Consider the following 26199-nt stretch of genomic DNA (forward strand, 5'->3'; position numbering starts at 1 on the left):
ACATCAAGAAAAAGGCCTTGCAGTCCAGTACCCAAGGTAGAGCAATTGGTGGTTTAGATGATGGTTCTCCATTCAGCTTCTCTTATGATATCCTGCTATTAGAGAATGATACAAAATTTGCACACATCAATGGCATTGATACAGAGCATTTCATAACAATGAGCGGTCATGCTTGGGAGAAGCCATGCGTATTTTTCATAGATGAATTGCAAGACCTTGCAGTGTCACGGATAGTTGAACTTGTGCGGTTTATTGTTGAAGGTCCTATGGCAGATAAGAAAAGATCAACGTTGATCCTGTTCGTGACAAAATCACAAAGGGATGCCCTATATGCGAGTTTGACATCTTCATTTGGGTATTTACTTTCAAAAGTATACCATGGTATAGTCCTACATAATCATATGACTGTCTTGGAAGGCACTGCCATTCAAGGAACAGAAAGCCGATGGATCCTGATGTGATACTAGAGATGACAAAGAATTTATTGAATGATGGGTGGGAAGTAGCATTGTATCGAATGGGTTTTGCTGCTGAGAAATTGCTACGCCAAGGTAGAAATGTAAATGTCATTGATACCCCCCATCAAATTGAGTTCTTTGACACATATTACAGTTGCACTACTTTCTTTGAGGAGGAAAATGTCAAAGAAGAGGGTAGTGAGTCTAAGGGTGATGATTCTAGCTCAGGTGATGATGAGGATGAAAGCTCTGCATCCAATGACTTACGGCAAGAAGAAATCCGCACAAAGAATAAGGGTGATCAATTGTCAACTAGAGTCAAGGAGGTTCCACTCATCATACGGGAAGGTTCGCGGCAGCAAGAAGTTACAGTAGTACAGCACGTCACAGGTAAAGGTAAGGCTAAAGAGGTGGAAGCACTTCCCTTAAAATTAAAAGTGAGGAAGGCACCCTTGATCTTGGATGAAGGACAGGCAAGTGGATCGATCTTGGGTGAAGGACAGGCAAGTGGATCAAGCAAGGAAGCCTTACTCAAAGAAGGTATGGACGAGGCAAAGCATGACCAGGAGGAGTTACCAGGAGGCATAGATGGTTCTTCAACCATGACCTTACAGACTCCAGAGCAGCCTACTAGTCAGGAACCTAGTAGCCAGGTCAGCAAACTAGTAAGGACCTTGCTACTGAGACTCCAGTCTTAGAGCAGCCTATTAGTCAGGACCCTGGTAGTCAAGGGCCTGGCATTGAGGACATTGGTACTGAGTAACATGATGGCTAACGGCTTTATAATCACAAGTTTTGAACTTCTATGTAAAGCTAATATCTAATAAAAAGTTTACTACTTTTTTGATTTCTTTGCTCTCATTATTGTGTATAAAGATTGTTTATGAGGGCCATTTTATACTTAACGGTGTTTTTTAATACCAAGTGTGGTGTATATGTACACTACTTACACATAAAAGGATTTATCTACACTACCTTTCTAAGGGCTTTATGTACACCACCTTTCTAAAAGAAATGGTCATAAAGGTGTGTGCACACCACTTATACATAAAGGTGTTTATTTACACCACCTTTCTAAGAGAATTGGTCATCTATTATTGGTCATCTATTGATGTTCTTAGGTGATTATGAAGATGTTTATGTAGACCACTTTGTAAGAGAATTGGTCATCTATTATTGGTCATGTATTGATGTTCTTAGGTGATAGTTGCTCAATTCACAAGAAGTTATGAAGATGTTTATGTAGACCACTTTGTAAGAGATTTTTGTGAAGTTATGAAGATGTTTATGTAGACCACCTTTGTAAGAGATTTGGTTATGCATTGATGTTCTTAGTACTTAATCATTAAATCTTTTGTTTTGAGTTGGCAAATCTAGTTCAAAATCATTAAATCTTTTGTTTTGAGTTGGCAAATCTAGTTCAAAAAACAACATTACTAGTATATTCAAAATTTTTGGACTGTTTTTTAGTCCATTTCTCAAATTGGACTTTACACAAGTTCAAAAATTTTGAATAGTGTGTTAATAGAATGACATTGGCCAAGATGGATAATCGACTCGCAAGATTTAACACTCAACCCCATGCCTGTTTGTAGCTTCTACAAGGGAGACGAGTTCTCCACCATGTACTCTACCCCGAACCTTGTATCCTTCTTCTAAACCTTGAATCTCTTCTAAACTTTGAAACCTCTCTCTAAACCTTGGAACCCCCTTCTAAACCCTGAACCTCCCTCTAACCCTTAAACTCCTCCTAAACCCTTCAACCCCTAATGAAGGCAAAAGCCTTCATTACCCCAACCATGATGATGCATGTTCCTTTCACACATGCTTGCACTATGTTTGCTTACCATACTTAAGCCTACATCTCTCACCGAAATATGAATCGAGGTCCTAAGCTACACTTATACTACAAACAACAACACCGATATATCTGACCTTGCATAGAATTTGGTTTGCCATTATCTTCTTTTGGGTAAGTTGTCTTCTATTCTTTGATTGCCTCACCAGCTAGGTTCTTTGGGTCTATTCTGGACTGATCGTGGCCATGGCGTCAATGACAACATGGAGCTCGCCATGGCTTGCAAGAGAAGCAAATAGAGGCTATGAGATAGGAAAGCTGAAAATCCAAGTCAAGGCATAAGGAATAGAGTGCGGGTCGAGGAAAGCGCTGGCACAGTATCAAATCGATGACAACGGAAGACACTTTTGCAACATCTGTGAAGGGAGAAACAACAAGAAAGAAGAATCCTTGTTGCAAAGCAACAGCAAGAAGTGCTTTCAGATGCACGCATTCGATCATTGCCATCAGAGTGAAGAACACGAGCTGTGGTATCACGATTGGTGGGAGCATTTGAGGCAGCAACATCAGGCCATTCAGGTGATTACCAGTCTCGAGTCTTCACAAGCTTTAGCCTGCACCCTAAAGTTCATAGAGTAACAACCCTACTAACACCTCGAGATATGCACGTCCAAGAGGCAATTCTTTCTAACCTAAGAAATGGCCTACAAAAAGTGAAAGGAGTGCACAGCTTAATAGATCAACTAACTGCAAAGAGGGCGACATTAGCTATGTTGATGTCCTTTGAAACAAAGGAGACACGGCTTGGACGCACAATGTCAAAGATGTTATCAATTAGAAGGACCAACGTGGCTCCAACGGTTGAACGTAGAGCAGAAGAAATACACAATCATCCCGATCTGAGAAATCTGTGGGCTTCAACAGAATGCAAGAAAAGGAGAGATAGCCTAAGTGCAGAAGTCATTGCTATAGTGACAACGTTTTGGCATGAAAATATGAGGTCTTTCCATAGCAGTACCAGCTCTGAGATTCAATAGGCAAGTGAGCCAATCTATCCTTAGGCGTAGAGAAAGCTTTAGAGGCCAATTCGGTCACGGAAAGACTTTCTAAAACATGCTTCCGACAATACTGCAGGCAGGCGGTGTTTACTATACGTTTATGTCTCGACAGAAATCTAGATCACTCCAGCAGCGTTCATCAACGGTGACGTTTGGATCTCGTTTGGGATCCATATAGACTGCGCCTATTGATGAAGTAAAAATTAGTCGCCTGACTCCAACTTCAGCAGACGCTTCGACAACATTTGATGTGCCTCGCACAGCCTCTTCAACAAGATCAAACTGAACAAACATCGCTGGAAGTGAGCAATCTAAGTTGTCAAACTTGGAATTGGGATCGAAGAGTACACATGAGCCGAACAATTGATGCATTTTCTTACATTATCAGGGCCCACAGGAGACGCCAGGTGAAAAACACCGTCACAGCCTTCAATGGCTGCCAACAAACTGCGATAGTCCAGCAGGTCTGCTTTGATGAGATGAAGCCTTTCCCTCGCACCTTCAAACGCCTTAAGATGTTTATTCTTCTTGTCGTCTGTAATAGACTTGACGGATTAGAATATTTAAGTTCTACTACTTCGTGTACACACACATATATATATTAGACTATCTCGTGATAGAATCTTGCCTGGATTTCGCACCGTTCTGCGAACAGTGTACCCCAATTCAAGTAGCTGCTTCACTAACCACGATGCTAGGAAGCCTCCTGCTCCGGTGACGCAAACGACCTGTTCCGAGTGTTTTGCTGTATTGGAAGGCATGTTTCTGGGTCTTCTGCTTCGCATCAAGACATTATCCTCAATAGCGTATATAAGCTCCGTGCTTTCTTATAATTCTTGTGTGTGATTCAGCTCAGTAGAGTAGGACAAGGGCAGTCTAGACGTCTGGATACCTAGTAATTGTTAACACGTAAAGACTCGATCGAGAGTACAGAGATTTTCGGTCAGGAGCTGCTCCGGCACTTACAACTAGACCCAGCGACTAAACATCCATCATCTCGCAGAACTTGTGACTGCCAAGATGGCGGTATAACTAAGCTTGCAGCACTCTGCAGAAGCTATAGATAAGAGACGTGATTATCCAGCAGTGTTAAATATCCAGCCTCTAGATATACCGGGGCTGACCCGATGAGCGTTCCACAGATGGCGCTGCACATCAGGAGATTGTCCGTCCAAATATTTCGTTGTAGAGAAACGGTTCGACAGGAGCAACGCCGGCCGTAGTATCTTAGAACACAAGCGATGTTTCATGCACAAGCGACAACGCAAACATGCCGCCCGACGCCGGCCGTAGTATCTTATATAAATCTTCTAACTGAATCTAACATGTTCCCATCATCAGCTGCATCAAAAGCTGCGTCAATTTGACACCAAATTGGAAGACGATTTATTAGGCAATTGTCTCAGCTCTTGCAGCTGCATAAGTGCATCTAATTTAACTCTATCAATATTCCGAACTGCTGAGGAAAGATCCAAACGAAGGTGAGGCCAAGTGTATCAATATTCCCAAGAGATCTAAACGAAGGTGATGCCAAGTGTTCCTTCTAGAGCTGGCATGTTGACCTTGTGTTTGTCAACGTATTGTCGAGATGACCATTTTATACGGCAGCCTACGTTTTGTCTCACCGTGTGTTCACATTAGTCTTCCTATGGCCTCGTTTGAGATTGGATATTTCGCAACGCACCTATATGTATCCTAAATGACTTCTTTTATTCCTAAAATCTATTTCTCCCTAGTGTAGGCTTCGTTTTTTCAGCTCAGACCACTTGCATCGTAATGGTAAAGAGTACTCAACCCGTGTGCTTTGCACGAGCAAAGATGCATGACCATCCTCAACCACTCCCCATCTGAAAGTTGATCTTTGATTCTTAAATTTTGGCTAAGTCTTAACCCATGGCTTTGAGACCTTCCATCTCCTCCTTTCATTCCATTAACCTTCTATCTCCTCCTTCCTCCCGAAGATGAACTTTCATCTCCTCCATTCCATTTACCTTCTATCTCCTCCTTGCCCCTAAAGCTTCCTCTTATCTTTCCACCTCCTCCCCAAAGCCTGCCTCTTGTCTTTCCACCTCCTCCCCCCTCCAAGCCTCCACGTCTGTTTTGGCTAAGTCTTAACCCATGGCTTTGAGACCTTCCATCTCCTCCTTTCATTCCATTAACTTTCCATCTCCTCCTTCCTCCCGAAGGTGACCTTCCATCTCCTCTATTCCATTGACCTTTTATCTCCTCCTTGCTCCTAAAGCTGCCTCTTGTCTTTCCACCTCCTTCCCAAATCCTGCCTCTTGTCTTTTCACCTCCTCCCCCCTCCAAGCCTCCATCCAAGAGCTCCTTCTTTGTGACATGTGGTAGGCTCTTCTCCTCCAAGCTGCCAAGTGTCATCTCCTTTTTTTTTTGGGTGTCCGTGGTTAATAGGTTAAAGATTTTCTCATGAAAATTCTACTAGGTTTGGGTAGCATGCTCTTTGTTTATTCCTAAAATGCTGCGTGGAGGTTGCCTACGTGGAGGCTTCGTTTATTCCTAAAATCATGGAAAGGCTTCATATTTCCTCCAACTAATGGCTTCATTTATTCATTGTTTGATGGCTAATCAACCTAAGTTGGAACTTGATTAATCGTTGTTGAGTGGCAGCTGGCGGAGAGGCAGCGAGGTGAGAGGGAGGCGGCGAGGTGAGAGATAGTTGGCTGTGATGGAGGAGGGCCTCTCCTCTTTATAGTCTACGGGAGGCGGTGAAGACCTGATGGTAGAATCTCGATGAGTCCAGAAGCTTCCCCACGTCTAATTTAATACCTTAGCTTATCACCTTTAATTGAGCCTTTCCTTTTCACCTCTCCTCCCCCCCCCCACAACAACTAATGCTCTAATACCATTTTCTACCAACTGGGGGCCCCTATTTACTATCAAGTCCCTAAAAGTATTAAAAAAACTTTCTTGATCACTCAACGAATAGAATTTAATTCCTTCAACTGTGCTCCCAAGGTTCCTCTATTCTACCACTTTCCAAATCAAGTCCAAAAGAGAATCGGTTTAGGTCAGAATGCCAAGGACGACCTAGATGTTTCTTTTGCAACAAGTATGCGTAGGGATTTTGTTAATGTTTCATGTTTGCGCTGACCCAATATTCACGAAGTTTGTCATCTTTTCATTTCCAAGGTGTGTGATGATAACGTGATCATGTTAGCAACCTACAAATTCATTGGTGAACTGGATAAGTATATCGTTGGTAATACAAAATATCAGTAAAGCACATATATATCGGCAGTATATAAAAGACTCGGCAGCATGTACAATACCAATGGTATAAGTGCATTTGCAGGCGGTATTAGAGCCTATACTAGCAGTAGTTTTGATGGGCTTTCCCGCCCATTTCATGCATATAAAAGCTTGTGAGAGCCACAAAGCACTCTTCATTCAGAAAGGTTATTGTCCATAGTTGGAATGTACTTAGTTTGTTGGAGATGTGGATAGTACAAAGGCATAAGACAAGCACTTGTCCATAGTATAGTGCAAAGTATAGGCGCTATGTTTAGTGCATGATACTCTTCATCTGAATAGGAGATATTGTTGTCTCCAAGTTCAATCTGGTCAAACCTCCTTAAAACTTTATAATCATGCCTTCATGTTTTGCTTAATTCATCCACTTAAAACGACGGGTTTCATGTGGTGTATACAAACACAACAGATATTCAAGTGTCCTTTTTTATTGTACCAAGGATGAATGTATGAGGAAATAACCTCGGCCACTCCAAAGATGAGTATGCAGGGGTGATTTGAGATGTCCACAAAGCATATACCCATATCCATAAGGATAGAATGTTTGCATTCAAGAGGAAACAATGCATACTCACCAAATAAGAGAAAGACATACAAGTTATGCAATTAGATAGTGTGGTGCCAATGCACAAAACTCAAGAAATCACAATTTTCACATAATTTTAAAAATAGAGAAGATTTAAAAACTCAAACTTTATTTTAAATCAAGTTTGTACAAGAGATAAATTATTTTTAAAATTAAAGATCAAAAAATTTAAGCTTTATTTTCAATTAAATGTGGACAAGAAAGCTTTATTTTGAACTAAACGAGTACTCCCAATTAAGATGTAAGAAGTAAAGCTATAGCACCCCCACGCTCTACATTTGGAATCTTGTGTGAGTATAAACCCCATCTCAATAAAATCTCTATCTTAATCTCAATCTTAGTCTTAGCCTCAATATCAATCTTGATCTCAATATCGGGTGGGAAATCCCTCATAAAATCTCTTGTAAAATTGATCTTGAATCATCTTTAAATTATTTGGATTTGGATTTCAAGCTTGAAGTACTTAGAAATATTATCTTGTAGGAATGTGCTATGGGAGAGCTCACTGCAAAGCCAAAACCATAGAACCTTGCATTGGAATTTTTTTCGTTGAATTGCTTTGTTGGTGCAAGACTTCTCCAAAAAGGGAAGACTGTGAATAAAGCTTCATCTTTTTGAAGGCCTTTCTATGATCCTCAGAAATATCTTGTGCCATTACCCAATCAATGATTCCAACTTGACATGCACCATTTGGAGTAAAATCAAGCAAGATGTTGCAAGGATGCAAGTCTGTATGGAACCATTGGGCCTTATGCAAGCATGCTACTCCAACTAGAAGAGCATGTATTAAATGGTGCATGTTGGCACAAAAGAAGTTGATTCTCTGCACCCCATCTCTAAAGTCTTTGATTGCATCCTCTAGCTTGCCTTGTGCTTGTGCTTTCTTCTCAACTCCTCCCTTCAAGTGTGTATCAACATAACACCTAACCCTTAATTAAATGGCAATTGGAGAAAAAATTGAGATAAGCTACCACCATTGAAGTATGGTGTGATGGTCTAGAGAGGCTTCTTTGGGGTAGCAGCAATAACTGGGATGAGGACAGGATGTGCTACCTGCATGGCCTCTTCTCTTCATGCTTCTCGTCTATGAGCACCAGTAGTACCCATGTACTACTTGCCAGCATACCACATGTGTTGTAAGAAACTAGGAGATCCTATGAGACAGACTCGATAGATAGTTCCATATGTTCCTAATCCAATCCTTTCACCTAGAAAGATATCTTGATCTATAGAATGTCATGTATGTCACAAAAGTAATATTTCTTATATGACTAGCTCGCTTTGTAGCTTTTATATTTCACCTCCAGGCACCTTTCCTTTCAAGACCACTATGACCACTTCCTCACCTTGCTTAGCTCACTCCTCTGCCATGCCAAACTTTAAGGCTGACTTCTTCCCCCAAATCTCAATTCTAAGGTTCTTCTTATCAGATCATAGGACCTTACTTTTATGTACAGCCCATAATGGATTCCATGTTTCCATTTGCAATGCACCGACATCATTGGCAAATCCTGGTCTTGTAGCACATGTTTGCTTAAACCATGCGTGAATATCACTGATTTGGGATTAAACCCAAAGCAATGCATCAGAATCCTAGTTCACAATGCTAACAAGCTCATGGGTCTGAGCACATTGTTCTAGCATCCCCTTCGTGTCTTGTACAAACTTGGTCTTAAAATTACTCAATCTATCAATGCTCTCTATTATGGTCTCCATCAAGTCTCCATCTATCTCTCATGCAAGATTTTATTTGCTCTATCATTTGCTCTCAAAGTGCTTGATTGAATTGCTTGCATTATTTTAATGTTAATGAACGCTTATGCTTAGAGCTAACAGAACCTTCCATCTCAAAGAAAAAACTGTGTAGAAGTTTAAAATCAAATATAATTTCTGCATATACAATATCCGTGTGTTAATAGCATGTAGTGCATGATACAACATGTTAATTAAACTTATGGTAAACAAATAGTACATGATATAAAATGTATGTAGAAAAAAATGGACTTAGCACTTAGTTGTTAGCTTTATTTCAATGTAATGCATTATATGAGGGGGGTTGTGACTATGTGAATGCATAGAGTGGACTTTAAATCAAACAAGCATGCTTCTTATGTAGGAACAAAAAAGGCCATTACCTCTCTTTTCGAAAGAGTCCAGGAACCTGACCTTAGAAGTGGTCCCATCTAGTCCCATTGCCTTATGGGTGGAGGGGCCAAGAACCAATCCCTTGGCCAAGCAATGGGTGGGTCTTAAGAGAAGGGATAGAGATCTATCTTCACTACTACCATGTGGCACATTTGAACCTCATGTGAATGGTTATGGAAAATTCTATCTCTCTAGCACTTAGTTTTTAGCTTTATTTCAATGCCATGCATAAGAGGGGGGTTCTGACTATGTAAATGCATAGAGTGAACTTTAAATCAAACTCAACTTAGTTTTCAACTTTATTTCAACATAATGCTTATGAGGGGGGTTGTGACTATGTGAATGCATAGAGTGGACTTTAAATCAAACATACATGCTTCTTATGTAGGAATGAAAAAGGCCCTTATTCTCTCTTCGAAAGAGTCCAAGAACCTGGCCTTAAAAGTGGTCTCCATATAGTCCCATCGTCTTGTGGGTGTAGGGGCCAGGAACCAATCTCTTGGCTGATTAAGAGAAGGGATAGAGATCTATCTTTGCTACTGCCATGTGGCACATTTTAGTCTCATATGAATGGTTATGAGAAAGTCTATCTCTGTAAAACTTAGTTTTCAAATTTATTTCAACTTTACTTGAATGCAATGAAATTACAACTTATACATCTTAATCATAATAAACAAGCATTTTAAAGTAAACAACATATGTGCCCATTTCATATCCAAGCTAAACGATGAAGTGTCAAAACCTAGATACTTACAATTAACGAGCAATTACAACACCTAAAGTTGAATAAACAACCAAGTGTTGAGGATTAGACAATTATATTTTGTGACAAGCTATGACGACAGCGCAAGACAAATAAATGACCACATGTCGAAGGCTAAATAATTATTCTATGATGTAAGGTACAACGACACCGAATTCCAAATGAATGACCAAGTGTCAAAGATTAGGTACTTTACATAAACACTTCAATTAGAAATTTTCATTGTAGCCCATTCCCAGAGCTAAAATGTTTTCAGTAGGATTCCATTTGACCCCACAAAACCAAGGATAGATATGTTTGTTTTCCTTTCAACATAGAATCAAGGCACAAGATTAAAACCCAAATAAGACAGCTCTAATTTAATAATCGTGTGATTCTAGTGAAAAATAGGACCCCCCTTGGTATAGTATCAGGAACCATATTGCCCCTCAATCACTCACAATAGATTTAGGTTAGGATGCATGAGCTTCTAAGCAGTGTCATCACTATGTAAAGTTCATGACCCTCTATTGTGAGGAGTGATTTTGTCTTCACTTACCTAAAATTAGTTGCCTATAAATAGTAAATTATTGTATATTTCCACATTCTCAGAGACATATAGCTTAAGATAGTTGAGGATTACACAAGATTCACACTTGACTGCAAAATGATCAAGAATCCATGGATGAGCTACAATACGGAACATACAAAGATATTGATGTTGAATAGAGATAAATCTAACCTTGATACACAAGATGACACCAATTTACCCAAAAAACATGCAATAGATTGATTTCTCAAATTCACCCTTCTTGTTTTTGTCCTATCAGACCACATGTTTACTTACTTTGACAATATCCTCTTCATTCCAAATGCTCAAAATGCCTTCATGAGCTATCTTTGCTGATGGCTGTAGAGGAAGCCTGAAATTGGGATCATAAAGAAGTGACCCTACATCTATGGAAATCCTCCATGCAGGCAAATGTGCAGTCTTACATGGCTTTGTTATAAGACTTATGGGCCCTAGTAATGGAATATAGTCATCTGCAGACAAAAGTCATATGTAAATAAAAAATTGTATGTGTCTACTTCCAATGGAGCATAAAATAAACATGGCCACCTTTTATACCAGACTATAGATCTTATGCATGCCACCTTCGAAGTACATTGGCTCTTCTGTAGCCATGATGGTAGTCATAAGAGCATAGTTGGTGGTTTCCACCTGAATTGCTTTGCCTTTCTGAGCATATGTCAATTTGGCTGGTGGTCTGCTTTCCCTAGTAGACCGTCTAAGCTGCTGTGGCTCTACTTGGGGTGTTGGCAATTCTTGCTCTCCTTCATCAACATGTTCTATAGATGACTATGAAGTCGATGCTTCCATCTCCTATGTAGTTGAGGTTTTACATTCTGATTCTTCATCAAAGATTACATCTTTGGAGATAATGACTTTGCGGTTGATGGGATCATACAACTTGTATGCTTTGATTTCTTCACTGTAGCCAACCATGATGCATTTGCGTGACTTCGCATCCAATTTCCTGTGATGATCATCATGTATGTGGGCATATGCTATGCAACCAAATATGCAGAGATGCCCAATGTGTGGCCTGTGTCCAGTGAATGCTTCATAAGGAGTCATACCCTGTATCGGTTCGGTAGGAAGCCGATTAAGCAAGTAGTTCGCTGTAGCTATTGCTTTTGCCCAATACTGATTCGCAAGATGCTTTTCATAAGCATTGCTCTAGCACTGTCTGCTAAAGTCCCATTCTTCCTTTTAGCTCTTGCATTTTGCTGAGGAGTATCTGCACATGTGAATTGTCATTGTATGCCGTGACTTTTGCGAAAGTTCATGAATGCTAAAGACATGTATTCATCTCCTCTATCTGATCTCATGACCTTGATCTTTCTGCCTGTCTGGTTTTCTACCATCGCTTTGAATTCTCAAAATCTGGAAAACACTTTAGATTTCTCTTTCAGAAAGTAGGCCCAACAATATCTGCTGTAGTCATCGATGAAAGTCAAGTGATAAAGTGAACCATTGATGCTGCGGGTTTGGGCATAACCCCATAGATTTGTATGAATCAAATCAAGAATACCTCGTGCATGAGAGGTACTTCTACCAAAGTTGGTTCGCTTTTGTTTGCCGAAGCAGCATGCTTCACAAACTTTTCCAAGAAACTGTAGCTTTGGAATCCCAATTGTCATATTCTAATTCCTGAGATGTAACAAGTACTTGAAGTTGACATGAACATATCTCTTTGTGCCATTTTGTAGATAGTGGCATCTGCTGTGGTTGAGCTAACATGGCATGCTTATCTAGTATTGTAGCTAGCATTCTGTATAAGCGTCCTTCCTTGACACCTTTTGCTACTAGCTGACATCTTTTGGATTTATCTCTGTTAGTGCATTCATCACTATTGAAGATGACTCTGTAGTTGTGTTCCATCATTTGACCTACTGACAAGAGGTTCTTGCTGAGCTTCAGAACATAGAGCACATCTTTCATCAATCCTTTTGTACTAGTGAAATTGTTCATAGGGATAATGCCTGTCCCTTGAACTGGATTCAGTGTATTGTCTGCTGTGTAGATGACATTTTTCTGACCTTCTAATGGCTTCATTTCTGTGAACCATTCCTGATGATTTGTCATGTGAGATGATGCACCACTATCGATATACCAAGGATCCTATTCCACTTGGTCGACTTGATATCTGAAATCCCCTTTGGGATTGAAATCAGTGTCTAAGTACACTGTATCAGTCTGATGCATTTCCTCGCTTGCAAGAAACATATTTCCATGTCCATTTGCAAAATGACTGTGACTAGAATGTCCACCACGATGATTTCCTTTGCCTCAAAAATTCCCTCAGGATTGACCGCTTTGATCGTACTGCTTCTTGTGGCAATCTCTTTCATAGTGTCCAAACTTGTGACAGTAGTTGCACTGAATATTTGACATGTTGGTGGATGCATTCCCTCGTCCTTGAAATCTTCCTTGGTTGGAATGATTCCTCTGTTGATTCTGATGTTGCTGATGCTGATGCTGATGTTGATTTTGTTGATGATGACCTTGTTGTTGCTGATGATTACCACTTCTCTGATATGATCTACCTCTGCCTCTGCCTCTGCCTCTTCTTTTGTCTGAAGCTGTGAATGCCTGATCATTAGAATGACCTTTTCGTGCTTGAATTGCCTGAGTCCTGAGTTCTTCACCAAGTAGAACTGACTGAAGTTCTTCCAGTGTCAGAATTTGCTGTTGAATGGCAATACTTTAGACTAGATTCTCATATCCCTCTCTTAGTCCATTCAGGATGACTTGAACCATTTTTGCAAGGTTCATGGTCTCTCCTATTGCTCCAAGTTGATTGTTGTAGTCTTTTATGCGGAGTACATAAGCATGATCGGTTTCACTGCTATTGCAGAAACTCTGGTTGATTTGGTTTCTGAGGGTGAGAATCCTGCATGTGTTCTTGGACTCGTAGAGAGTTGCAAACATATCCCATGCTTCTTTCAATGTCTTGACTGTGTTGAGTTGTCCTAGCATGACGTCTTGCACATTCTGCTTGATTAGATGATAGGCATACTTGTCTTTCTTATCCCATTCTGCCTGAGCTCGGACAATGGCAGGATCTGTTACAGGTGCGGAAACTATTTGTGTAGCTGTAGATGTCATTGTAGATCTTGTTATTAGTGTTGTAACAATAGGTGGAGTAGAGCTACTGGTGGCTAGATCGTCCAATGGTCTAGGTGTAGACCCATTGACATACTCCCATTTGTCTTGAAGTACAAGAATGGTCTCCCTTTGGTATTTCCATGTACCGTAATTGGAGTTGTCTAACTTAGTGGATGCCTCTAGATTGAGGTTGCTAGTCGTAAACATGGTGCAAGAAATGTAGTCAAAAGTGTCATGAAAATCTCTATATGAATCAACTGTAAATACACTGACTATGCCAAGTGAAATCTCTGAATCGTCGGTGAAGATAAAACTACAATATATAAATCTGATCTGTATTACAAGGTTTGTGGCAATGATGCCAAGAATAGCCAAGAGGCTTTACAAGGCTGAAATGATGTGCACAATGTCGTGAGATAGCCAAATAGGCTTTACAATGGTGGCATGTGTGTGTGAAATCAAGTGGTATCTGCCCACTGAAACAATCTGCAATGCCTCTGTACTCTCTGAAGTCTGCTCACTGTACTGATGAATGTAAGGTTTCAGGTAATGTAATGATGTGAAACCATATGTGAGCGTATGGACTGACTCCGAGTGGATACTAGTCAAGAATTTTGGTCATGGCTTAGATTGGCAAGTTGGGAAAATTCAAAGCGTCCCCTCTATGGCGATCTAGTCTACTTTGATTTAGATCTATACCAACCGTCGATCGATGAAAGAACAGCAAATTATTCCTTTTCTTTTGTTCTTTTTAAGTGCTGGGTCAGATGCATCGATGTAGAGGCGAATGTGCGTGAAGGAAGTGGTTTTGTCGACGAGGCTTAAATGTGAGTGTAACTTGCACCAAAATCTGCGGGTGAGGTGACGAGCACGTAGAGCACGAAAAAACAAGCGACTTTCCTTTTTAGAGCGCCCTCAAATTAGTCCTGGATCAAGAGATACGACTTGATCTAGGTGGAGGGGCAAAAGGAGTGCAAATGGTGCTCAATGATGATGTGTCACATGCAATGATGATGTGGCACTGTGCCTATAGAGCCCTATGCTGAGGTGGCACGAGTGGTCACATGAAGTAATTGTGGAGCATTGTGTGCTTGCAGAAGTCCAATGTGCCATGTGGCACAGATGATGTAGCAATTGTGACGTGGCATATGATGTGGCACTGATGACATGGTAGATGTTATCACTGATGACATGGCATTGATGATGTGGCAACTGAGTTGGCAGGGTGATGTGGATGGATAAGATGATGTGGCAACCTCACGGGGCTGTTGCGTGTCATCTGGGTGATGTGGCCACGTGTTCAGATAAGGTGATGTGGCACCTGATGAGCCACTGATGATGTGGCATCGTCGATAGGGTGCCATGTGGTTGGATTTTGACAAGCTAGGGTGGTCTTATCCTGCCATGTGTCAATGTTTGGGTGATCGAAATCTGTGAAAATTTCAAGGAAATCAAAGAAATTTCATCTTCGTCTGTGTGGATTTCCATCTGGTAGGCGCTGGAGGATGCTGCTCCGTCGCTGTAGCTCGTATGCTTTGTTGTGTGTCATGGTCATGAGGCTCGTTGGTATGTAGAAGGTCATAGTCTTGGAGGGCCTCGTTCAGAAGGTGTCGGCGATGCATAGCTGGCTGGAGCAGAAGCTTGGCGCTTCGATGGAGAGCTATGGAGCAGCCTTAGCTATGCTGAGGGCTCGTCTATAAGGTAGATGGAGAGACTCATTTGCGTAGGTAGTTGGAGAGGTCGCGCTGCTGGTGGCGTTGTTCGTTGGGTGGAATATTTGGCGGTGCAGAGAGCTATAGCGTTGGAGCAGTAGATCATGGGCATCGAGAGAGGGGGATTCCCTTCTTTCGTTTCACGGTTGGTAATGCCAGGTTATTTCAGTTGAACAGTAGGGGTTGGATTCCCTCCAGAGCCCCCCATTGGGAAAGCTTCTTCATCACCGCAAATTTGCATAGAAATTTCTAGAGGAGGCTCTAGAAATCCCTCAGAAATAGAAAGATCACTCTTTTCTTTTGGCTTTCTATTCATGGAGGGATTGCAATGGACCTGTGGAGATCACGATTTGGGGCTGATCCCACTTGTCCTTGCTGTCATTCTGCAGAGGAATCAGTGTGACATTGCCTTTGGGACTGCAGTCAGGCGAGGACTGTTTGGAAAGGGGTTGCTCAGATACTCAGCATCTTTCATTCTTCCCCTTTCTTCATGACTTGGGGCTCGGTCACATGGTTATAACTTACTGGGCGAGGGTGAGCCTTCTTCTTGGGCACTCTTGGTCCACCGGCAAGTGATAGAGCCCTGCTCTCTTCAGGATGTACCACTTACTCCCTTCAGAGCTTCTCATGCTTCAATGGACACCTCTTGGGAGATTTTGGCTAGCATTTCCTCTTGGCACATTTGGAGAGCCAGATGTACAGAGGCCTTGGATGGCACCCAGATACACCCATCACAGGTGTTCACGGGTATTTGGACTAACACGGTTCACACTTTGATAGCCATATGGGCTAGCATGCAAAGCCCTTCACGGGCAGCCTCTTCTAGAAGGACTATATTTCTTCGAGTTTGGAGAGGTTCTCCCTTTTTCTCAGAGGTTTCTACCGGATTGAGATGGCACTATCAGCCTCAATCCTTTCTTTTTGGCTCTTGAGCTTTTCATGCATTGCATGATGTATCCCGTATGGAGCTTGCTCTAATGGTTTTCTTTAATACTTAATAGAAGTCTCTTTTTGCCAAAAAAAGAAGAAGTGTTAGAGCAGTTGTGTGGTTGAAGGCTATGGCATGCGTCGCATGAAGATGGAGGAGCCCTTTCGGAGAAGTTGCTTAGTGCAGTGGGAGGCCCAGGAGATCAGCCATGGAGATGATGGTCGTTGGAGGCCTGCAAGAGGCTGTAGTGCAGAACGCGTTGCCATTTGGTGAGTACTATAGATGATGTTGGTCATAGCTGAGGCTGTAGTATAGGCATCGTGGAGCTCCAGGGCAAATGAGTTGGTCATAGTTGATAGAGGAGCCGCCTTGGCTCATGAACATTGTAGATAGGTCTTCACACTTGCAGAAGGTGTGCGATGGCTGGCTAATGAAAGTAGTTTGAAGAAGCTAGGGGAACTCAGGCATTGGAGGAGCAACCGCTGGTTAAAGAGGAAGAAGCAACCTTGTACAAGTTGACGAGCTTGGCGTGTCTTCTACTTTGGAGACTTAGATAGAAGCTATCGATAGAGCCGTCTTAAGCTTGTAAGGTTGTATTATTCTGCGAGACTTGGAGCTATCATTGGAGTATGGACCTTTGAACCTTTGTAACTCTCTCAAGGAACACAAGTCTCTCTCTCTCGAAAAAATATCAGGTCTCTCTTTCTCTCAGAAGTACCTATCTCTCTCTCTAAGAAGAAGAAGAACAACTCCTCACAGATCTGTCTCACAAACTAGATCTCTAAAAGGAATGAACTTTCACAAGAGAACGGAAATTCTCTCAAATCTCAGACTCTCTCACAATGGAAATCTCTCAAGAACAATGACAGAAATTTCTTTCAATGGATGGAAATCTTTCATCAACGGAATGAAAGATAGAAACCTCTCAATCTCTCAATCTCTCTCACACTCTCAAGGATCACAATGCCTCAGCGGAAGGCAAGGGAACTCTGATACCATGACAAAATATGAAGAGGGAAGAGAAGAAGAGTGGAGATGAGGAGAGAGGGCATAGCTAGAGAGCACACCACAAAATGACTAACTGTACACTAGATTTAGTTGAAAAAATAGAATATATACCATCCCATTTAGGGTTAGGGTTAGGGGATCTAACCCTTTCCTTTATAGCACTCTATAAGGTTAGTGCTATGCACATATGATCACATGATGGTGCTGTGCACACGTGATCACATGATGTTGAGCATGAACTCTCAACACCTACATCTATGGAAATCCTCCATGAATGCAAATGTGCAGTCTTACATGGCTTTGTTATAAGACTTATGGGCCCTAGTAATGGAATATAGTCATCTCTAGACAAAAGTCATATGTAAATAAAAAATTGTATGTGTCTACTTTCAATGGAGCATAAGGTTAACATGGCCACCTTTTATACCAGACTATAGATCTTGTGCATGCCATTTTTTTGTGTGACTAGGCAAAACCAAACAGTGGAGAGTATGACTAACATAATAATGCATTGCTCTACTAATAAAAGCCTACACATTATTGGACAGAAAATTGTGAAATATAACCAAACTTTTCAAACCAAATTCCATCATCTGCATTCATGTTTAAATGTCCAAATTAGTAAGCCCATAATATTAGATGATATATGCATCAATGTAAGTTAAAATATGAGCAATTAAATACAACTCAAGAAAATCATGTTGCATTTACTTGAGCTTGTGAGCTGAACCAAAAGAGGGGTTCAAGTCATGTGCATATCTTCATGGACTTTATCATGGGTTTACCTATGACTCCTAGAGGTTGGAACATTATTTTTCTTGTGGTTGACAGACTTACTAGGGTTGCACATTTAATTCCTACCAAAACTCAATATTCAGCCTCCCTTATTGCTTCCCAATCTATGGAGGACGTCTTCAAATTACATGGCTACCACATGATATTGTGAGTGACCATGATGCTAATGGGATGAGTTTGCTTGACTGTTATAAGATTTCTAATGGAGTTTGAAAAAGTTCATACTATTTTAGAATGACCCTATTCAAGCATGGTTGAGACATGCAAATATGTCTTGGAAAATCTTCTATCAAAGATTTCTTTACAGACATGCATCATCTTTAGGGTTGGGAAAAAGGGAAATGCAAGCAAAACCTTGGCACAAATAAACACAAGGCATCTTCGTGCTCAAGCACAAATGTTTTGTAGATGTCCTCGAGTAGGCTTGACAGAGTATCACTTACACAAGACGACTTTGATCATCATTTTCACTAGCCTGATAACGCTACCTGTAGTCATCACGAGAGCAAGCTTGACAAAAGATGACGGCATGATGCAATTAGGCAGGGTATTTTTCAGCCCATATGAAGGCTCTCTGAAAACTCTAAGTAACCTCATTTTGTCCTTCTGTTTTGCATAAATTCTATGGCAAGGCATTGGAGAATTCGTGATTTTGTAGAACCAAAATCTGGGTAATGGATGAAGAAAACTATAACCTTCAATTACGAGAGAACTCAGAGGAAAAAAAAAAGGAACCACCTTACGATCACGGGTAGTAGAGGTCAAAAATTTATAGAAGTAAATCATCTCTATTGGCATAGATTTTTTGGAAGGTCCCTCGACTTTGCAAAATTTTATCATCATGAATCTCAGCTCAACACTTTTGTAATATATCCCTTGCAAAAGATATTAGACCAAATCCACTTCCACTGCAATTTCATGTTTCAAATATCTTACTGAATGAGGGGATGTTGAAACATGAATAGTACCTTGATGTAATAGAATGGTGCCTTCAAATTGATTGCCCATGATGTTGTACAGTCTTTGTAGCATGAGAGATAAGTTAAGTGTCACTATGCTTGGAGTTTCCTGTGAACAAAGCTTGTGTGTGTTTTGTTGTTCAATTACAAATGCCAAAGCTAAGGAGCATAGGTAGAAGATGCAGCCTTACCTCGGGTACTGGTAGATTTTGCAAGCCACAGTCTGCTGAAAGAGGTGCAGATTACGTATCACTAAATCCGAGAAGCAGGCAAAGAATGTTCTGTCTCTCCCCCAAAACATATGGTGTAGAATCTTTCTCCCCCTTCCCTTACAAACGTGTGACGCTTGGAGGAAATTGAGTGGCTATGGCTATGGCATGTATATGCTCCTCTTGTTGTTGGTCGCCCCCTACAGTATCTTTGTGGGAATTTTTGTAGCTTCCCACCTCCATTGTTGGGCATTGCTATCCCAAACTTGCAAAATGAACACCCACTTGTGATATGATCTTCCTATTACTATAAATCTTACACCCAATGCACACTCCCAAAGGCAGAGGTGGAGTCGATGAAGTATTTCTTAGTACTGAAGATGCATTGATTGAGGCAAAGGAATGGATTAAATATGGGCTATTCAATACAAGTGCAGCTGTTGGTGTGGGGATAGAGCCATTGTGGAGCTAGGAGATTCCGTAATCCACAATGAGATGATGCTACAGATGCACGAATTGACATAAGGGATGAAGCAAGGGTCGGGTTGGGGGGAAATCCATTTTCGGAAAAAGTTTTTTGATTTTCTTCCCCCCATGCCCCTGCCCAGCTCCCCCTCTAATTACTAATATATTCCTATTGGTCGTGTAAACTTTAGTTATTCCACAATAAAGCTATGGACACAGTGCCCAATGGCATGAGTAGTGTTGCCCCTCAGCAAAGACATATGTGGGTGGAGTGCAATTGGGTGAGGTTAAAAAAAAACGAAAAGTATTTGTCTTTTATGTGGCATTCCCTCCTCTCTCATTACACTTGTCAAAAAGATGCTAATATTGCATTTATATTTAAAGAGGATGTACTGTAATACAATAGAGTAGCTTCACATGCTTAAGATCACAAGTTGAAATTTATAATATTATGCATATCGTAGAACTTCATTGTCCAAGAATAATGCCTTAGTACTAGCAGCATCAGCATTTCCAGCTTGAACCACATGCTCTAAGCTCTTCATAATCATATTCACATGCCATTATGATAGAACATGAAATTTGGATCCATCATAGAAGTACATATTAGAAAGCAATGCATCTAAATGCATAGAAATTCCAAAGTGTAGGATTTCATCATCCTTAAGGAGGCTCCTCAAACAATAGCTCAATACCATGCATTAATTTTCCACCTTTAAATCTCAACACAAACAACAATTTTCTATTTTGATCAATATAACTTAGTGTTGAATAATGCAACAATAACACAATGTAGCTGTCCTCTTGCATAACACCATAATACATGTTCTATGGGAGTACAATTAGATTACTTCATGGAAACATCCCTCATTAAAATGGACCTAGATGTAGTCCTTACAAGAATTTTGCATCATCGATGCCATGGGATTGAAATAGGAAAGAGTAGGAGAGTGTGTGTCCACTACACTTATCTTTCCAACCACTCACCAATTCAATGGAGTTTCAGCATTTTGATGACGATGGGACAATTGCTTGATATTCCTATGAAATTCAACAAAGCTCACCTATTATCTAGAGAATTCAGATCCACAATATGGAAGATTTGGCGGGATTCCCTTATGAGAGATGGGACATCGGAGTAAGAGAGGTGGTAAAGTTTATCACAGCTAGTGATGATAAGCAGCTCAGAATTAAGAAAAGGAGCTTGATTTCGGCACTCACTCACATGGTACAAGCCCTTAGAGCGACGGTGGCTAGCTCCAAATCTAGCTGATGAGATTATACCCACACTCCTTGTGGAAACGCAGATGACACACCAAGATCTAGAGTTACAATCTATGGAAGCAGCTAGAATTAAGAGTAAACAGTTGTGGTTTCAGTAGGAGACTGCCCATCTAAAGCTTTCTTCCAACCAATCAAGAGAAAAGAAGTTTGGGGGAACATAGACAGAGTCATGGATGCACAGGGTAATTTTGTAACAAAATGTTGGCATGTGGCTCAAAATTTTTTACACACAAGAGTTGTCATATTAAGGCCTATATATAATCCAAACCATATTATCATGGGTTTGGTATGGTAAGCTTCAACCCATCATTCATTAAGGTTTAATGCGCATCTAACTATAAAGGTACAATTTAATGTTATTTCAAAGTGTTGTGTGGCTCCAACCAATAAGGATCCACTACCATCCAAGTGTGTGGTTCCAACCAATGAGAATCCACTACCATCAAAGTGAGTGGTTCCAACCAATAATAAGCCACTCACAAGTCACCACCCAAGATGACAAACTGTAAAATGTCTCCACCTCTCTTATACAACCGTGACACTCTAGGGGTACACTTGCTTGCATCTTGCTTTATATTCTCCTTGCTGATTGCCCTAGGCTCCTTCTCACTAATATCCTATTGTATTAAACAAACCACTTCCAAATCTTCTTCTCTATGTATGACCTTAAATCTTTTTCTAAAACATAATGTTGCTAATAAATAATGCTAAATAATGTTACCTATCTTTGTCTTGCTTAGAAATGTTGTCACCTACCTCTCTCCCATGGGCCATAATGCATAAAATTTTGTTACACAACCTTAAACTAGTTAATAAATAATGTTTCCTTCCTTAAACTTAATCATAGAGACATGTAAGAGGCAAATTGCATTGATTTGACACTCATTTGACACAACATAAAGACTACATGTCATCACAACAATCCAAGGTAGGTATTTGAACCCGTGACCCAGTCTTTATATTTTTAGGTCATATGACATAAACCACTTTTCCCAAAGAGTTTCCAAATATCCATATTGCATGTTGGGATCTTCTCTCATGCTTTTAAAACTTTTGTAATATACACTACTCTTTTGTATTTTGGCATTTAGACTTTAATTTACTTCCTTATGTACATATAAATCTGTAAATAATGGAATTAATAAAAGCCCATCTGTTGAAATCACGTGATAAGGTTACATATGATGAGTGACTCCCCCAAGGAAAGAGAGGTAGTTGAATATCTGAGATGAGAGTGCTAGAACTAGCTAGAGGACCTTGCAAGCAAGGCCATGAGAGGAATCAATAGTGTCACATTGGGGGAAGTAGTACACTGTTCACATGCTATTCCAAAATGAAAGGTGTAGCCAATATCAGCATTCGACCACCAAGACGACACAAAAGACACATCAATGAGCGAACATTTACACCTATGTCAGAGCCCATTAATCTACCTACTAGCACCAAAGAAGCCATAAGGCCCTCTAATTCGAAATCTAATCCTACCAACACCAAAGATGCCATAGGGCCTTCTAGTCAAGAGAGAACATGCCTTAGCAAAAGGCTTAGAGGAACACAATGCCACATCAATTTGACAAACTCTCATCAATTCCATTCAATCCCTTCTTTGTCACCTCCATTTGAATAGAACACAAGTAACACCCTAAGAATATAAAGCTAACAAAGTCACTCGCACACACCTCAATAAGTATTAGATTAAAGGTCCATCAACGACCACCTAACATTCTTTTAGACTACGAGAGTACTACTCCAAGGCTCCTTTTACTAAACCATGGATTAGTAACTATAAAAATTTAAAAATCTAAGATCATCTATCCACTTTAAGTAGATTAAACACTCATTAATATGACTTCTAGCCCAACCAATAATATCATAAGCTATTACCACATGACCAATAAATCAAAAGCTCAAACAGCTAACAACAAACATTACACTTATTAATTAGAAATATTAGGAACTCTCATCGTTAAAAGTAAGTAGTCTATGCTAATTCCTATTACCAATTTGAAATGAAAACCTACTGACCTTAGCACATCAATTAAGACCGCATAATAGTACTCACAACTCATCATCCTCTATTGGGAACTTATAGGCTAACTTTTTAAAGAGGAACCCGAGGAGGAACCCTAATATACTAAGAAAAAGAGGGCATATCCTCTATCCTTTTTTTTGGGATACAAATTAACAACCCCAAAGGAAGACTTGAGATATCATCAAGACTTTTTTCCATAGCAAAAGTCCATACCAAAACCAATATGGATCCAGAGAAGGACTCTATTTAGTTATTTCTCCTTTTAATAACCAGCCAAACAATGACAGTGAAATTAAATGAAAGTAAGGGAAAAGGTTACTCCCATCTTTAATAGAACATCATACTTAGCTACACATCCGACCTCAACACTCCCAAGTCACCCACCCTCTCTCACATAAGCACACCAAACTCACCCACACTCTCTCACATGAGTATCCACACTCTCTCATATGAGCACAAGTAGGACAATAAGCATGGGACATAAAAGGATCTACATGAGTAGATTGATTTGCAACATATAGAAAAAGAATCCATTTATTTAGAATCAAGATGTTTACTTTATAATAGCCTTGTCTAATCCATCACCGATCATTACAAATTAACTAACATGGCACACTCAAACCAATTTATGACTAACACCGCAAATGACTATATTCAATTTCAACCTTGGGATTGTGTGTGTGTGTGTGTGTGTGTATGTAATATAAGATACACACATATATATGTATAAAGTTTAATACACACATACATATCAAAGAAACAACCACACACAGACACACATGTACACTCCACGTACACATCTTTTATTATCATATGCCACCATATGGATCCATATTAACAAAGTCTACATAGAAAATATCACCCAAAAAGTCCACATAGAAAATTTCATTCTTCAATTTTGTGTCATTTTAATCATTTGATTCTTCTTGCTAAGAATCTACTTGTTGCTTATGTTCACCTATGTATGTAGTGTCCTTCCATGTCCTTGTTGAAGATAGAAGCATGAAGATATATATCCCTACTATATGACTTGAAGAGGGGTAGACATAGTGCTGGTGATGGGCCTACCATAGGCTTAAGTTAGCCAAATATACGCTGGATATAAGGCCATGCATTGGTCCAATTAAGGTACTAATTGAGTATTGAATTCAATTTGTACTATCTTGGATATATTGGCGACAATCGTTCATTGCATTTACATTATATGCAATATCAAGCAGCTTCTTGTTCAAATAGATAAAACCTCCACATTATTATCATTCTAGTAAACATTAAATGTTAACACTAGATTGTCTTTGATTGAACAAGTCTTCTATTGGTTCTTAATTCTATAGATCTAGCCAAAATTTTAAATTTTATATTTAATATGCTAGCAAAATTTTCCAAATATATTTATTTCTTATATAAAGCTTTGGCTAAATTTCATGGACTTTATTTATAATTTTATAATCTTAAAGGCTAAACCTGGCGCTTTTTTAAATTTTAGTTTCAAATTGTGGCGAAGATACTGAGCTTTTATTTTTATAAAAGCATATAAACTTTCACAATCCATATAAAACTTTCACTTATTAACAAAACTAGCGCGAAAAAATCATCCCTGAATCCTAGTATAAATTTTGGCTTCTTCAAGATTACAATATTGTAAAGACACTAAACAATCTTTAAATTGCCCTTTTTCCAAACATGAGAAAATAACCCACTTTTTCCAACATAGACCTACCATCAGTTTTAAAAAGCTTCTTTTTTTTTGTTGCATAGGAAATTTCTACCCACTTTGGAAGCCCATAACTTCCAAAGAAGTGGAATGTTGCAAAGACCTACAAGATGGGTTATGTTTGTCTTTCAAAGATTACAAAACAATTCTTTATGTCCTAGGGTTAAATTCCATCATCTTGGCCCTCAAATTTTACACTGCGGTCTGTGACACAAATTTCAATTCCAAAAAGGCTTCACAAACTAAATTTTCTTCTTTTCTTCTGCATGATTTGGGATCCTCAACCTTCCATTCATGGAGAATACATAAAAATAGAATTGTAGTCCTTTAAGAGATTTAAACTCTCTCTCATATGGATTTTTTTGAAACAAAGCGATCACCAAATGCATATCAACTTCACAAAATGGCCATCATATACATCTACAGTGATACTATGCAAAAATCATGAATCATTGAAATGAGTATGGAGTGACAAAGAAGCCTTGCAAAGAAGATTCAGAATATATTGCAATCAAGATGTCATCTTTGAAGAAATGCCAAAAACAATTACAGATTGGATTAAAATTACTATAGCAAATTTGGAACAACTTGATAATGTAATTGAGCAAAAATTAAAAGCAATGAAAGAGATGCAAGGAGAATAGACATTTCATATGTATCTTCAGATCATCAAGAACTTGAGACATTGGATTCAAATGAAGGGTCTCCTTAATGGAGGACATTTGATCATCTTGCCTCAACTTCCAAAGATAACCAAAATGGGTGAGGAACCACCTCTACGTAAAGATAATTTAGTTATAGATGATTTTAAAAGACAAACTCGATATGAATGGCACTTTGGAAAGATGCAAAGCAATGTTGGTTGTAAAGGGTTACTCTTAGCAAGGAGTAGATTTTGAGGGAACTTTTGCACCAATGACTTGAATGAAGACTCTTAGATTGCTATTACCAGTTACATGCACATTGGATTTGTGGATTCTTATGATGGATGTCAAGTTAAGTTTTCTCAATCGAAACCTACAAGAAGAGATGTACATCCAACAACACGTAGGTTTAGAAGAAAAAGGAAAAGAGCATATGATATACAAATTCCAGAAAGACTTCATTATTTAAAACAACCCCAAGATGTTTTAGCAAAAGTGTTGCATATATATCTATATCCACACACACACACACACACACGCGCGCATGCATGTGTGCGTGCACACAGACACACACACGTGCATGCATGTGTGCGTGCACACAGACAGACACACACAAATACATGTATTTATGTATATATATGTACATACAAAAATATATATATATATGTATGTATGTATATGTATGTGTGTGTGTGTGTGTGTGTGTGTGTGTGCATGCA

General features: G+C 39.7%; 1 pseudogene; it reads right to left on the reverse strand.

Moving 5' to 3' along the window:
* Nucleotides 1-3404: 3404 nt before the first annotated feature.
* Nucleotides 3405-4075, reverse strand: LOC147894223 (cinnamoyl-CoA reductase 1 pseudogene; annotated as a pseudogene).
* Between the last annotated feature and the right edge of the window lie 22124 nt (nt 4076-26199).

The sequence above is a fragment of the Dipteris shenzhenensis genome, chromosome 14 (genome assembly GCF_047967505.1).
Source record: "Dipteris shenzhenensis isolate YYH24624 ecotype China chromosome 14, Dip_SZ_1.0, whole genome shotgun sequence".
Classification (NCBI taxonomy): Eukaryota; Viridiplantae; Streptophyta; class Polypodiopsida; order Gleicheniales; family Dipteridaceae; genus Dipteris; species Dipteris shenzhenensis.